Source organism: Cupressus sempervirens, chromosome 8, assembly GCF_028749045.1.
Source record: "Cupressus sempervirens isolate cs-2001-9-10 chromosome 8, ASM2874904v1, whole genome shotgun sequence".
In the NCBI taxonomy this organism is placed as follows: domain Eukaryota; kingdom Viridiplantae; phylum Streptophyta; class Pinopsida; order Cupressales; family Cupressaceae; genus Cupressus; species Cupressus sempervirens.
In genome coordinates, this window is record NC_143125.1 from 63,114,880 (window position 1) to 63,131,671 (window position 16,792).

Below are 16,792 nucleotides of genomic sequence, written 5' to 3' on the forward strand. Positions count from 1 at the left end.
TCCAATGCTCTTTTTTTCTTTGATTTTATGCTTTGGTCTAGATAAATGACGTGTTTTTTTCTATTTTCTACTAGTAACATTTAGCCGGATTGATCTAGAAGGAAAGCTTTTCATGGGTTATCGAAAGGCTTCTGATACTATATTAAACCAGGTTGGCTTTCCTGCTTATTGGACTTGCAAAGTAATGAAATGTGAAGTTATGTCATATTTCTTGTCTTAAGTCTGACTGGGTTATATGTTCATTATACAATTTAATCTTTCATATTATTATTTTGTGTGCTTTATTGATGATTACAATAGCATTTGGGTGCTTTTCCAATATTTCTGTTAGAAGAGTAGAGTACATAACAATTTGCTTGATGCATTGATGTCCTCTTTTCTTATTTTAGGAAGTTCAACCATCAACGTCAAGAATTGGGCCTTTTTTTAGTAGCGCCCTTAACTCTCTAAGTACAAAATTTTTTTCAGGCTATACACTTCCTTCAGTCAATGTAAAAGAAGAATCATTTGCAGAGCCTCTAACAGGTCAAGTCAATACTCCAAGCACAAGCTTTAGTTGGTATAAAAGTGACAAAGCTGGAGGAAAATCCAAAGATAGTTCAAGTCAATCCTTGTTGACACCAAAAAAGAAAAAAAGTTGCAATCTTTGTTCCAAGAATAAGAGACTTTGCATGGAGAATGGTGATGCGTTTGAATTGAAGTTGGCATGGGAAGAAGCTTAGGATTTGCTTCATCCTGCTCCAAAAGCTGTACCTAGCATTTTCATGATTGAAGGGCACGAGTTTGAAGAATATGAGGTATGGAGGCTCAGCTAGGATGGGTTTTAAATTTCATTAAACATAGGATGAGAAATTGTATGGACACTCTTGTCAGATCCTTTTATAAATTACTTCAAAATTATTCAATAGAAATAAGTAGAGCTGACTTACTTAGATTCCTTAACATTTCAAACATGTAAATATTTGATTTCAAACGCCCTTGCAATTGCTAAATCTTAAAATCCAAATATAAGCCAATGAAAAAGCTACGAATTCATCTAATGGGGCATCCCTTCTGTGTGAAATCATAATTTTAATCTGCCTCTATATTTCTTGTTTTCTGCCTAATATAGGTGCAACTTTTAAATATAGAGTAATGAGCTGCAACTGCAAGTATTGATCAATGCTTTTATAATAATTTTGAGACTAGAATAAGATGTTTTTATTTAAATTATCAATTCTATTGCATAGTTTTGATTTAGAATAACTAAGACTCAGGATAACAGCAATGATTTGAGCATAGGAGAACTTGGTATATGCCTGGTATGTATGTTAGTGTATAGGAGAACTTGGTGCTTGTTTTGGGAAATCCTTTATAGCAACACATTCTCCTGATTTGTCAATGTTTTCTTTATGTCTAAGGTCATCTGCCACATTTCAAGTTTCAAGCACCAAGATCGTTCTGACCCCTAACTGTGGCCGACCAGAATATTTTATTCGGGAATATATCAAATATATTTTTAGGAAGTAGGCTTGGCATGAGACGTAGTGCAGAGAGAATTTTCTAATTTTGTCCTCTCAATCTATGCATTCTTTTATTTGTTGTAAAGCCAATGTAATTTTGTCCTTGAATCTCCAATGTGCCCCTGATGAGCATGGGATGCTCCTACATCACAAAGAACTTACGAGCTCTTCAATCTTGAAAGGTTTCTTTTCAAGATGAAATTTTCCATCTTCAATTTTACCCATGTCAAGCACATCATTGAATATCTAAATCATGCAAGATGATGAAGCATCCATCATCTAGCCAATACCCAGCACTCTTATTAAAAGGTACTCTTATTTCATGAAAACTAAAATTTAAAAATTGCTTAACGCGATCTGTCTTCTGTGGGTGTTTGGCCTTGTTTTGTTGAAAAGTTTGAATTGCTACACTCTCTTTCAATCTACATTTTGAAAGAGACTCTTCCTGATGCAGAGATACTTCACACAACCTCCAAAAAACTATTTCCATGACAAGGAGCAACTTATAACTTAAGTGAATCTACAAATTGGGGACTTCCCACATGCTAGCTTCTATGCACAGTTCTGAAAACTCAAGCCTATTAATGACCAAACACATTCCAAATTTTCCTTGTATTATCATTAGATGGGTTTATCATAACCACAATCCTATCTTTACCCTACTGTCAAATCTGGACAGCGACTCTATGCATAAATCTTTGTTGCAGAACTTTACTTTGCACATTCTTATATATTAAAATTCAATAGCAACTTTATAAACTTACCTTGGAGATTCCTATACTTCTTCAATTTCATTCCCTATTCATTCTTGGAGGACCTTCACAACAACTTCTATATTGAGGAGAAACTCAACACGTAGAAAATTTAAGGCAATTAAAAATAACTCATTCATCTTGTACTTTGGCAAATAGTTTGTCACCGAGCTCCTGCATCCCATTCAAAGATACAACAATCTGCATGCTCAAAAACAAATATTTTTCATCAAACCCTCAAACAATGTCTTTCAGTTCCATGTAGAAAAATCTAACCATTATCCATTTGGTCAATCTGCACAAACTCGAGACTAATGATATCTAGCCCCGAAACTTGGATTATCTTTTCCAATATGGAAATCTAAGGTAATTAGTTATCTCGACCCTTGATTGAACTTTGGAGTACAATCTCCTTCAACATGCATTTTTGTTTGTAACGACACCATGATTCGACTGCATTTAACTATGTATTTTTTGATCTTGAAATGAGATGAACATGGTTGTGTAGATGACTTGATTATTTATAAATTTGCTAGATTTGATACACACTCTTTGTTGGATTGCAGGAGGCAAAATGGTTTCAAGCAATCTGAGATTGGTCCAATGGAAAGTCAATTGAAGGAAGAAAAATAAACTGGAATTCCTTGTGTCATGGTGGGATCTACAGATCAGACTCTCAGTTAATTAGTTTTTATTGATTTTCCTGTCAAAAAATTCAGATTTCAGGTAGAGAATCTGTAATCTCAAACATAAATTTGAGTGTTATAAAAAATAGTTGTGGAAAGAGTAACTTCAACGATTAGAACCATTTATAGCTTTCTTCATTTGTTCTGGGTAATATAGTTGATGAGGATATAACCTCTTTTTGTGGGTAATGAGGGGATGCATATGCATGTTATTTATTGTGATAGGCAGAGAGCGTTTTCTTTGCTCTTTTTTGCAGTGGAGAACGAACCATTTACTAAACTTCTAGTGGCAAATTTTCATTCCTGGCCTCAGCATGTTCGTGAGAAGAAGATTCAAATTGGTCTTGCTCCAGTTGCTATAGTTAGGATACACAAACAAACAAATGATACCTTGAAGCCTCAAAATGGTCTATCTATATATCCTCTTTGGCCCATAGGTAACTGGCCCACTAGAATAGATTCAATTGGATTTCCAGTTACATTAACTGCAACCAAGGATAGAGAAGCAATGATTAAACCAGTAATTGCAACACCATCCTGAGAAACACAATAAACATATTCAAAGGTTAATTCATTTAATATTCTCACAAAGATTCAGGCTATTATAATAATGATTGGTTGATGTATCAAAAATAATCTCTCAGTCAGAAACTCTTAGAACAAAGCAAGGAACCATTATTTTATTTCTAATCTCATTGTAGCATTCTTTTCTGACTGATCTAATACCTCCATCATTACCGCCACATTGAAACTGGTTCTTTTCCAACTAATCTAACATCCTTGTGGCTTTGAATATGTTAGGAATTCTCATCTACTCTCAACAAGTATTTGAAGGATGTATGAATTTGATGTAATCATCTAAATATCTGTCCTTTATATTGATTCTCATACCCTTGTGTGTATGCCAACTATATTGATCAACATGAAGGGATCTTGCAGATCAATTTGGTAATATGTCAGAGATTCAACACTCTTTATGCAATATTTAATAATGTTCCTGATTTTCGTCATTGCTATGAATAGTATTGTTCTAGCTATGGTTGATAGAATACCTCCTTTAGTTGGTGGTTGTTTGATCTATGATAGTGAATATTCTTCTGAATATAATTGGTAGATATATTCAAATGTCTATAATCTAATCCTATACAAGTGTTGTGCCTTATCTTCTTCTCTGTCTTTGTCAACAGTTGACTTTGATTGCTATTGATTTATTTTCTTTTAATTTTGTCATGATTTCTCCTCTTGTCTGAACATATCTTGGAATCTATGACCTTTTTCTGTACTTCTTCCTTGTGTAAATATTCAACAGTTAAAGTCAAATGGCTAATTGTTCAAATACATAGATCTAATGAATAAAGGGGGACCGAGGTCTAATCTCATATCCTCTCCAAAATGAGATTGAGAAGCTTTATATCTAGTCAATATGGAATGATGAGTCATGTTCCGCATTGATAAGTAGGAGATATTTTCCATAGCAAGTCAAATTGTGATATTGCTATCATGATTTAACTCATGAAGCACAGGTCAATGAGTTTGACTAAAAAAAAATTACACAGTTAAATTCTGATCGTGATATCACAATGTCCCATATTACTAATATCATGGCTACTTAGATTCTTAACAAATATTTCCTAAGGGTAATCATATTAATTCATACTATTTGGTTATTGTGTGTATCAATGTCTCGGTGTGCATTTGTAGTGGTAATCTTACTAGTTAGCAATTTGTATGATGCTTGTTGGTGGAATTATCATGTGGTAATGATTATTCAAAGGGATATCTGTTATATTATTAATTATGTGTATTACTAGGAAATTTATAAGGAGACGTCCAATGTAGATGACTATTTCAACATTGGTATATTGCATCCAGCTAGAAGCCATGTCAGAAATACAACGTTGAACCCTTATTTCAATGTTCATGTCCCATTATCTCAGAATCATTTTTGTCAGTCTTTTCTCTTTATGTGATGTTGCCTAGCCAATTCATATTATGCTTGTTTTATGGAAATATTATCCTTCTTGGAATATTCATGTGTAGGTCTGTGAAGGCTTCCCCAAATTATATTTGAGAGCAAAAGAAAAGTTTTCCAAGCTTTAAAAAAGTGGTCAACCAGAGCCACTTTTTATTCGTCCTTCTACACAACAGTATGCATGTGAAGAGAAGCTTGAAGGCATAGGTTTTGATTTGATTCATGTACCATTTATTTCTAGAAGACAAACGAAATCAGTACTAAAAGGAGTAGAAAGAGACTAGTTTGGTGTTTGGCATGTTTGTTTTTCTATGCACTCATCTAAAGAGGAAATTGTCAAAACATTAATGGTTCTGAATCCCAAAGAAGTCATTTCAACCACTTCCAACTGCAAAGCGACTGAATGCAGTATGTTAGTAAGAAAATTGAAAATACTCAAAAATGGTCTCAAAATGATTCAGGTTTGCAGTCCAGAACTAAAAATACATTCTGTCAAGCTGGTTCAATATCAAGAATCAAACAAGATAGGTTAATGATGTAACTGCATTTCATGTTTCAAATCAATTGAAATTTATTTCAGAATGAGAGAGAAACTCAGATTTGAGAGTAGCTTTAGAAGAGAAGCATTCTCACACACACATGCACTTTTCTTCACCACTTAAACCCATTCCTCTTTTTGGGATAACAAGATACAGTCTTCCGCCATCTCCACCTATGTCTTTTAGTGAGGAGGAGGATATTTTTAGCTCTTCAGAGTGCAAGACTTCAATAAATGATGCAGGACCTCTGTCACCTTCTCATTTGCCACAAGATATTAAGCATTTTATGTGTGGTGGAAAGAAAACATCTCAATTTACAGATTCAGTAAGGGCTAGAAAGCTTGATGATGAATCCAGAAGCTCCACAGATCATGCAGAGGACTGCACACAGTCATCTGGAAGGATAGCTTTGCATATCAATGAGGAAGTGAAGAAGCCACATGTATTAAGTGGCCATTCAGAAGAGAGTGAGCATCCACTTGACTATACTGCCCATCCAAGTCCTAAAAAATATGGTGCAAGTGACAATGAACAAGTAGGCTGCATGCAAATTTACATGATGGAAGAGAGCTTCTTGAGTTTTGATAGCCATTGCAAGCATCCCAGGTCACTTCATGATAATGTTAGAAAAATGTACAGATCATTACATGTACCAATTCCTTAGCCCCTTTTGTCATTATTGGACCTTGCAAATATCACCAAGCGACCTAAAATCCGAAACTCTCAAAGTTAATTAGATGAAAATAAATCACTGTGGCTTCTCATTCAAACTCCTTTCCTGTTCATTTGCTAGATAAAAATTGGACTCTAGATTAAGATAGTAGCATTTCATTCTATTATTCATTATTATAATGATTTTGTAAATTACCTCATTCTATGTACTATGATAATTATATTTTCTTATCAAGAAGGTATTCGTGACACTCAGTTGCTTCAGCTCAGTGGGGCTGGCTGTATACTAGTTGAAACATTATGTGACACACAGTTGCAGCAAGAAGTCTGCTGTTGCCAGCTGGACACAACTATTGTTGTAATTGTCAATGACCATAGCTGCAAAGGATCAGTTACGTATTTATGTTTGGTCTCCTTTTGTGTTCTCTAAAATGTTGTCTGTTATGAGCAAAGTAATTCTCTTCGATGCTATCTAAATACTTAGCTGCTTTTTGGCATGGAAATAAGAAGCTTACTTTGTCTGGCTGAAAAAATTCCTTATCAATCACCTTTATGATGGCAAAACTTTATAAAAAATTTAGTACTGAAGCAAAAGAGGAGCCATTCGAAGTTGGGCTTCTTAATTCATGTTGCTTTTGTAGTGCACAATTCATATCATCTGTGCTTTATGCATTTGATTATTTAACAACAACTGATTCTAATCATGTGCCATGCACATCATTACTTAAAAGGAACCAATCTGAATACTTGTAATTGACAACTTCCCCAATTAAATGCATTTTAACACAACTGCAATGCAATAATTTGCGGACAGATTGTGTCTGAATTCTAGCTAATTGGAAATGCATAGATTGCTAATGATTTGTATGATACTTTGTCTAATACAAGTTGGTTGATGTTCAATCCTGTACATTCTTATGTTTTTTGATTTCCCAAAATAAAGCATGTTCCCCATCTTAATCAGGACCATTGAAATGGTTAGTCCCGCTACACAATTGAGGTCAAAACTTCAAATATTTATACAAATATTCTTGAAATTGAATTTGACATTACTAGATCCAAAGTAGCTTTTGTTCCCATGAGCAAAGTTTTACTTCCCTCATGCTTATGATCTAAAATTTGAATATTCTCATTCAAATGATGAATTGGCAATACAATCTAGGGTGATACTTCATCATGTATATTCTCATTAATCATGTATCATTATATTCTATCTATTTATTTTTAGCTTCAATTTAATACCTTTTTTTCTCTCTCTGAAGCTCTTTTTTTCTTGCCTATAAAAAGACTGTCTTGTAATTTTTAAACGTAAAGAATTAGTTTCTGGCTAGATTGTTATTCATGATCTTTGCCTTTCCACTAGTCTATTGGCAGTTGCTTTGCTAACGTGCTGCTTCAGTGCTTGATATACACAAAACCTCTTGCAGCCTATCTACTCCATGGATCGCATTCTCAAAAATGTATTTTATCATTTCTCAGTAGATTTATCCTTAGACACAGGCATTGCAATATTAGTTGTGGCTTGCAAAAACAATAACCTATACTATTTGTTGGGTCTGCTTAGGTCAGAAGAAAGACTGTTGCTTCATGTGTGAGCTTGAGTTTCTTGTCTCGAGGGTGAGAGGAGGAGATGGTGCCTTATCACCAATTAGAATACTTTCTAGAATTAAAAACATTGGCAATCACCTTGGATATGGAAAACAAGAAGATGCTCATGAGTTTTTAAGGTAACATGAATTGCAAAGTGCTTAGAGTCTTTCAATTTTTAAATCATACCGACATATATCAAGATAGAAATGCTCATAGAAAGGAGTATTTAAGGATATGCTACAAATTATGTGCACACAAAAATTAATCTCCATTGATGTGCTTAAACATACTTACATGGCACACGCATGCATGCTCGCGTGTGCGCGTGCACACACACAGATTGATATCTTATGTTTCTTTTCCCTTTTAGATTTGTAGTTGATACTATGCAGTCGATATGCCTTGGTGAGCTGACTAAAAGAGTCAACTCATTGAGGTGACTAGGTGGGAGTGACTTGGCGAGCTGACCTGGAGAGTTGACCTAGGGGATGGGCTTGGTGAGAAAACTTAAAGAGTTGACTTGGTGAGAGAACTTGAATTGTCGGCTTGGCGAGCAGACTTGGGGACTTGGTGGGACATGTGGGCGAGCTAACTTGGTGGGTTGGCTTGGGGAGCCGACCTTAAAGAGTCAACTTTGTGAGTGTACTCAAACAATCAACTTGGTGACATGACTTGGTGGGCTTGGCGAGCTGACCTGGCGTGCGTACTTGAACAGTAGACTTGGTGAGCTGACTTAAAGAGTCAACTCGTTGAGGTGACTTGGTGGGGGTGACTTGGCGGGCTGACCTAGAGAGTTGACCTAGGGGGAAAACTTGGTGAGTGAACTTAAAGAGTTGACTTGGTGAGCGTACTTGAATTGTCAGCTTGGCGAGCTGACTATGGGAGTCGGCCTGGCAAGCTGATATGGCGAGTCGACCTAAAGTGGCGACTTGGTGGTGCAAGTTGGTGAGCTGACTTATCGAGACCACTTGGTGAGGTGACTTAGCGAAGCGACTTGGTGAGCTGACCTACTAAGTGTACTTAAAGACTGACCTTGATGAGGCGCTTTGGTTGGGTGACTTGATGAGAAAACTTAAAGTGTCAACTTGGCGTGCTGACCAAGTGAGTTTACATGGTGAGCGAGCTTAGAGAAGCAACTCTATGCGGCAAGGTGGTAAAACCACTGGGTGAGTCGACTTTGTGAGCTGACTTAATGAGTCAACTCGTTGAGGTGACTGGGTGGGGGTGACTTGGTGAGCTGACCTAGAGAGTTGGCCTCAGGGGCGGACTTGGTGAGCGAACTTAGAGAGTCGACTTGGTGAGCATACTTCAATTGTCAGCTTGGCGAGCTGACTTGGGGAGTTGGCCTGGCGATCTAACATGGTGAGTGGGCTTAAAGTGGCAACTTGGTGGGGCAAGTTGGCGAGCCAACTTAGCGAGGCCACTTAGAGACGTCACATGACAAGCTGGCTTGGTGAGCAAGATCAATGAGCGGACCTAAAGATTGACCTTGATGAGGCACTTTGGTGGGGTGACTTGATGATCGAACTCAAAGAGTCAACTTGGCGAGCATACTTGCACTAGTGCATTTGGGTTCATTTTTTGACCTTCATTGATCAAATTTTCGACCAAATTTGACCAACCCATTGGTCAAAAATTTTTTGGTCAAAATTTTGACCAACTCACTGGTACATGATTTGTCTCAGTCATATAACTAATTATATATTTTTCATATTAGTTATTGTCAGTGTTTTTCAGGCATTCTATAAAATAGTTCACATGCCTTGCGTATGATATGACATTTTGCATGCATCCTGCACTCTCTCTCATCTAGCTAATGATGGATTATGTAGAGTGATCTGAAACCATGATGCTAAAAAACACACAATCAAATCCAAAATGAACTTGCACTACAAATGGATTGTGGAAATCTGATATTGGTAAAATTGCATGCATGTCTACCAAGATAATCAAAACTTAAACATATATTTGTCCTGGTAGACATGCATGCAAAATTAACAATATCAGATTTCGGCAATCCATTTGTAATGCAAGTTCATTTTGGATTTGACTGTGTGTGTTTTTTAGCATCATGGTTTCAGATCACTCTCCGTAATCCATCATCAGCCGGATGAGAGAGTGCAGGATGCATGCAAAATGTCATATCATACGCAAGGCATGTGACTGTTTTATAGAATGCCTGAAAAAAAATCTACACCTACCTGTTGGTAGAAATTTCTACCTTCATTGGTCAAAATTTTTGACCTTCATTGGTCGAAATTTCTACCTTTTTTGGTCAAAATTTTTTACCTTTATTGGTCGAAAGTTTTGACCTTCATTGGTCAAAATTTCTACCTTTATTGGACGAAATTTTTTTCCATCATTGGTCGAAATTTCTACTTTTATTGGTCAAAATTTTCCAAAATTTTTGACCTTCATTGGTCGAAATTTCTACCTTTATTGGTCGAAATTTCTACCTTTATTGGTTGAAAGTTTTGACCTTTATTGGTCAAAATTTTTGACCTTCATTGGTCAAAATTTCTACCTTTATTGCTCGAAGTTTTTTCCCATCATTGGTCAAAATTTCTACCTTTATTGGTCGAAATTTTCTGCCTTCATTGGTCAAAATTTCGACCAATTCCTGGCAGAACTTGCACCATGGCTATGGAGGTTTTTCGACCAATATGTTGGTCAAAATTTTGACCAACCAGAAGGTTGGTCAAAATTTCAACCGGAAAAATTCTGACCAATGGGTTGGTCAAATTTGGTCGAAGTTTGGTACAAAATTGGGTCAAAATTTCGACCAATAATGGTCGAAAAATGGTCTCAAATGTACTAGTGTCAAGAATAGAGTTGAGAATGAATTTGGTTGAAGATTAAATGTTTAAGATCATATAAAGGAGGAGAATTTACTTCAAATGATTTTGACATGTTTTGTGAAGAAAATGGAATCAAAAGACAGTTATCAGCTCCAAGAACCCCTGAACAGAATGGCATTGTAGAAAGAAGGGATAGGTCAGTTACAGAAGCAAGAAGCGCTGTGTTAGATGAGAATGATGTATCTGAACCATTTTGGAGAGAAGTTTTGAATACAATAGTCTACACTATGAACAAAATGCAAGTCAGGAAAGACACAAACAAGACCCCTTGTGAGCTATGGTTTGGTCACTCACCTACAGTTAAGTATTTCATAATTTTTGGCACTAATTGTTATATCAAAAGAGATGATGATATTGGTAAGTTTGATGCTAGAAGTGACGAGGTATGTTTCTTGGTTATTCGTTGAAAAGAAAGGCTTATAGATGCTATAACCTAAGAATTAAGACTATTATGGAAAGTGCAAATGTGAGAATTGATGAGAAATTCAAGATACAAGAGAGAATATTTTATTACAATTCAGATAATGATGTTGTTACTAAGCCAAGGAATGATGAAATATTTCTTGAGACTAACAATGATTTGTAGAATGAAGGAGAGTCGAGGCAAGAACAAAGCTCAGAACTTTTAGTAGAGCCAAGAGTTGAGATAGCAATTCCTACTTCGAAAAAGAATATGATAAAGAATCATCCATCTGAGTAGGTCATTAGAAGCAAAGATAAAGATGTGATAATAACAAGCAGAGTCATTGAAGAACTATGTTAAGATGATTATTGGAAACAAGCTATGAAAGAGGAATTAGATCAGATATTAAAGAATGAGACATGGGAATTGGTCCCTAGACTAGCAGACAAGAATGTGATAGGAAATAAATGGGTATTTAGGAACAAGATGAATGAACAAGGAGAAGTTGTAAAGAACAAGGCAAGATTGGTATGTAAAGGTTACTCACAACAACAAGGAATAACCTATGATGAGACATGCTCTAGTGGCTAGAATAGAAGCAGAAAGATTATTCTTAGCCTATGCAACACAAAAGAATTCAAACTGTATCAGATGGATGTTAAGTTAGCATTTCTGAATGGAGAACTTGAAGAATAAGTGTACATTAAGTAGCTTGAAGGTTCTCCTTTGATAGATGAAAAGGACATAGTGTGCAAACTGAAGAAAGCATTGTATGGCTTGAAGCAAGCATCTAGAACCTGGTATGCAAGGTTGGACAAACATTTGAGAAAGCTTAGATATAGAAAAGGTATGGAAGATAGTAATCTATATTGGAAAGAAATTGATGACGGTTTGATGATTCTGGTAATATTTGTTGATGATATCATTTTTGGAGGAAATGATGAGGGAAGTGACAATTTTGCTGAAGAGATGAACAAAAAAATTGAGATGAGTATGATAGGAGAAATGAAATATTTTCTAAGATTAAAAATTGTGCAGGATAAAGAAGGAATCTTTATTTCTCAGACTAAGTACTTGAAGGATTTACTAAAAATGTTTGGTTTGGAAACATGCAAACCCATTGGAACACCTATGGTAATTGGACACAAGTTATCTACAAAGGATGAGACACCTATTGTTGAGTAGAAAAAGTACAGATTTATGATTGAAGGATTGCAATATCTGACTCACACACGACTAGATATAGGAAATGCAGTTGGAATTGTTGCAAGATTTCAAGCTGATCCCAGAGAAACACATTATGTAGTAGTCAAAAGGATATTTAGATATCTGAAAGGAACTTCAGAGTTCGGATTGTGGTATGACAGATCTAATGATTTTACTCTATGTGCTTATACTAATGTTGATTGAGCAAGCGGTATGGATGACAAAAAGAGCACTAGTGGTGGAGCCTTCTTTCTTGGAGGAAGATTGGTTTCTTGGCTAAGAAAGAAGAAGGATTGTAAATCTCAAAGTACAGAAAATGCAAAATATGTTGCAGCAACAAACAATTGCAATCAAGTTATTTGGATGAAGCAGATGCTGAAGGATATAAGGATAGAAATTAGTGAACCTATAGTCATACATTGTCACAACACAAGCATGGTAAATATGTCTAAGAATCTAGTGTTGCATTCAAAAACCAAGCACATTTCTATTAAGTATCACATGTTGAGAGAGAAAGTTGCAGAAAGGGAAATTAGATTGGAATATGCGAGCACTAAAGAGCAGATTGCAGATATATTCACTAAGCCTCTTCCCAAAGAGACTTTTGAGTATTTGCAAGGTATGTTAGGGGTTATGCTCCTTCCTACATCAAAGTAGATGATGCAAGAGCACATCAGTCCAGTGTAACCAAGCACCATTGTTGTCTGGACTGAATGCTAATGCTTCCTGTATGGGGGAGTATTTGTGATAAACAGAGTCATCTAGGACTCTTGTTGGATGTTGTTTTGAATAGTGTCTTTGGACACTTGAGCTAGTAAGAATCAGTTGTTGCTGAGTTTGATGGTTGCTAAAACCTTTGACATTGATGTCAATGGGGGAGAAGTTCAGCATGAAAAACATCATGAGAAGATCACGAGGAAGAACATCATGGGGAGAAAGCAAGAAAAAAGAAGTATAGCATGGAATGACAATTTGACAGAAAGCACATTGAGGTATATCAATGGGGGAGAATGATTGATGAAGAGGATTTGAAAAGAAAGATGAACAACGTTTTGTTGGTAGTCTTGGAACTAGATTTTTTCATCTATGTTTCCTTCAATGCCAAAGGGGGCTATTGTTGAGAGATTTTTGGAATCATGAATGCTGATGATATTCCTTTGGGGGAGTATTGTAGATATGTTACTATTGTGTTATGTTACATCTATGACTAAGTTTTTCATTGATGTCACATAGTAGTCTTCTATGGTATCTGACAGAAGAACAACGAAAAGGTCAAGTTGGTATGGATGGCTAGTTGAGTATTTTAACTATCAGAAGTTATGAGAGATACTTCTAAGTATCTAGCATATGTAGTTAACATCAGAAGAAGGAATGATAAGTTTGGAAGAAGCTATGTAAGTTTTAGTGATGTCTATTTTGAGATAGAGTTTATAGAGGCATGTTCTAGTAAACTTGTTATATCTCTTAACAGAGTTGTTATTCTAAGAATCGAGGTTGAGGATGTAAAGAAGAGATGTTGGTGATGATGTGGCTAAGTTCACTCGTCATAATATTGCGTGTACAAAAGGTTATTCAAGTTGCAAGGCAAAAGATTAATGTTATCGCTAAGTGTAATGTGTTCTTAATGTGGTCCTATAATGATTAATTAAGAAGGTCTAACAACCAACTTAGGGAATTTTTTTATGGACTTGGTATAAAGGAAGGACATTTTCCTTTATCATGGAGTATGGTATTGCATGGAATTGTAAGTAGTAGAGAGATTTGAATGCGAAGTTGAGCATAGTAGAGCAGAAGTGAAAGAAACTTCATTGTTAAGGTTTTGTTCAGTGATCTGAGGTTTGATATTTGGATCTGAGCTTCATGACTTGGTCTACAAGGTCTGACAGTGATTGGTTTGGTTAATAGAACAAAGGAACGAAGAACATAATAGTAAATTGCATGTTTGAGTAGTGAGCTCTTCTTGTAGTTGAAATTGCATGTTTGGGCAGTGGGCTCATCTTGCATACATTGTACTACAATTCCTAATAGGGTTGACACAACTCCTAATAGGGTTGGAATCTCCTAACAGGGATTCAGAATCTCCTACTAGGGACTCATATGTACTAAATGTTGTAATAGACTCCAAATAGGGTCCATCCTCTAACAAGGAATATTTATATTATTACATCATCTTGTGGGCATCACTCCCACTGGGGTTTTCCCTCTAATCAAGGGCTTCCCTAGTCAACATATCTGGTGTAGTTGTCTATGTGCATCTTATTATGGTTGTTGTTTATTTTGGTTCAATGGTTAAGTTTATTTAAGGAAGATAAATGTTTTAATTGTCAAATAATTGATTCACACCCCCCCCCCCACCCACCCCCCCCCAAATTATCTTGGTGGACTATTGTTTCAAACAAGTATGCCCTTGACCATAACTCTATATCTAAACCCAACTTAATAAGTAATCTTGGTCCTAACCCTAATCCTATGTTTAACCCTTCACTAAATCCTAACCCAACTCCTAATCGTAAGTCTAATTCTAACCCTAACCATATATACTACTTAATGTAATCATTTCCCCAACTATAATCTCTAAGCCTTAAATCTACCCCTAACCCTAACTCTAAACTTACTCCTAAAATTAACTCTAATTGTAAGTCTAACTCCTTCCAAGTTATTATAACTTTACGACTAACTCTAACTTTAACCCTTATCGCAAACCTAACTTTTGTACCTAACTATAACCCAAACTATAGCTATACCCCTAACTCTAACCCTAAATGTAAGCATATCTTTAACCTTAATAGTAATTCTAACCATAAGTGTACTCCTATCCATTATAATACTTTTAATCCTAAGATTTTCCCTATGTCTTACAGAAAACTTAGCTATAACAATAAATATAATCTAAAACCCTAACCCTAACTCTACTCCTATATATAATTATAATTATAATCCTAAACACCTATATGTTTGACCCTTATCCTAATTATAATGTTAACTCTAACCCTACTCCTAATCGTAAGTATAAACTCTAACCCTCCTTCTAAACATAACTCTTTCCCCAATCATAAGTCCTAAACCTTCAATCTAACCCTAACTATATCAGTAATCTTGGTCCTAACCCTAATCATATTCCTAACGCTTCACTTCTCCTAAGTCTAGAGCCCTAACCCTATCTCTTCTTTTAAGTGCAACACTAATTACAATCCTAACAAATACTCTATCATAAGTGAAACCTTCACTTATCCTAAGTCTGAAACCCTAACCCTAAGTCTAACACTAATTATAATCCTAATAGTTTTGCTATCGTAAGTGTGCCCCTAACCATTACTCTATATCTGATCCTAACTTAATGAGTAATCATGCTCTTAACCCTAATACTTTGTATAAACCTTCACTTATCCTATGTCTCACCCTAATCATAAGGTCCTAATCCTAACCCTACTTCTAATTATATTTGTAATGTTGCCTCTAATTGTAACCCTACTTCTAACCCTAAGAGAAACCCTAACCTTAAATATAAGCCTACCTATCACCTTAAGAATTACCTTATTATATCCCTAACTCTAAGCATAACCCTAACCCTACCCATGTCCACAAACCTATCTCTAACTATAACCCTAATAACATTTTTGATGGTATGTGTAACTGTAATCCTTTCCATAACTTTACTCCTAATCCTAACATGTTTTGTAACAATACCCTTAAAATAAAATAAAAATTAAACACAACATATAGTATTATAAATGAATTTATACCAACTTTAACAAAATATACAACTATAGTTAAAAATTAATTAATAATTTGATACTAACTTTATCAAAATGAAAAAATAAAAATATTAAAAAAAAATTATTGCACAGCGATTGCCACTAGCTTATATATACTTTATATATAATACGTCGAGAGTATCCCAAATTGGAAAAAGTAGCCTTGGAATTTAATAAAAATAGGTGCATCAAGAACAATTACTCTTGGCTTATTATATATATAACTATATATAAGCTAGTGTACATATATATATATATATATGTATGTATGTATGTATGCATGTATGTATGTATGTATGTATCTATGTGTGTGCGTGTGTGTGCATGCGTGCGCGCGTGTCTACACACACACACACACACGTATATACATATACATATATATATGTAGATATGTATATATATATATGTACATATATATATATATATATATATATATATATATATATGTACATATATATATATATATATATATATATATATATGTACATATATATATGTACATATATATATATGTACATATATATGTATGTACATATATATGTACATACATATATATGTACATACATATATATGTACATACATATATATGTACATACATATATATGTACATACATATATATGTACATACATATATATGTACATACATATATATATATATATATGTACATATATATATATATATAAATAATACAATGTGTAACACATACATATGTATGTATGTACATGTGCACACACCCACACACACACACATAGTCGTTAATCAAATTACAATACATTAGGAATATGTAATTATTGGATTTGTTTAATGATAGCTTATAGTGTTTGGGGAAACCACCTATATAACTATTTTATAAAGA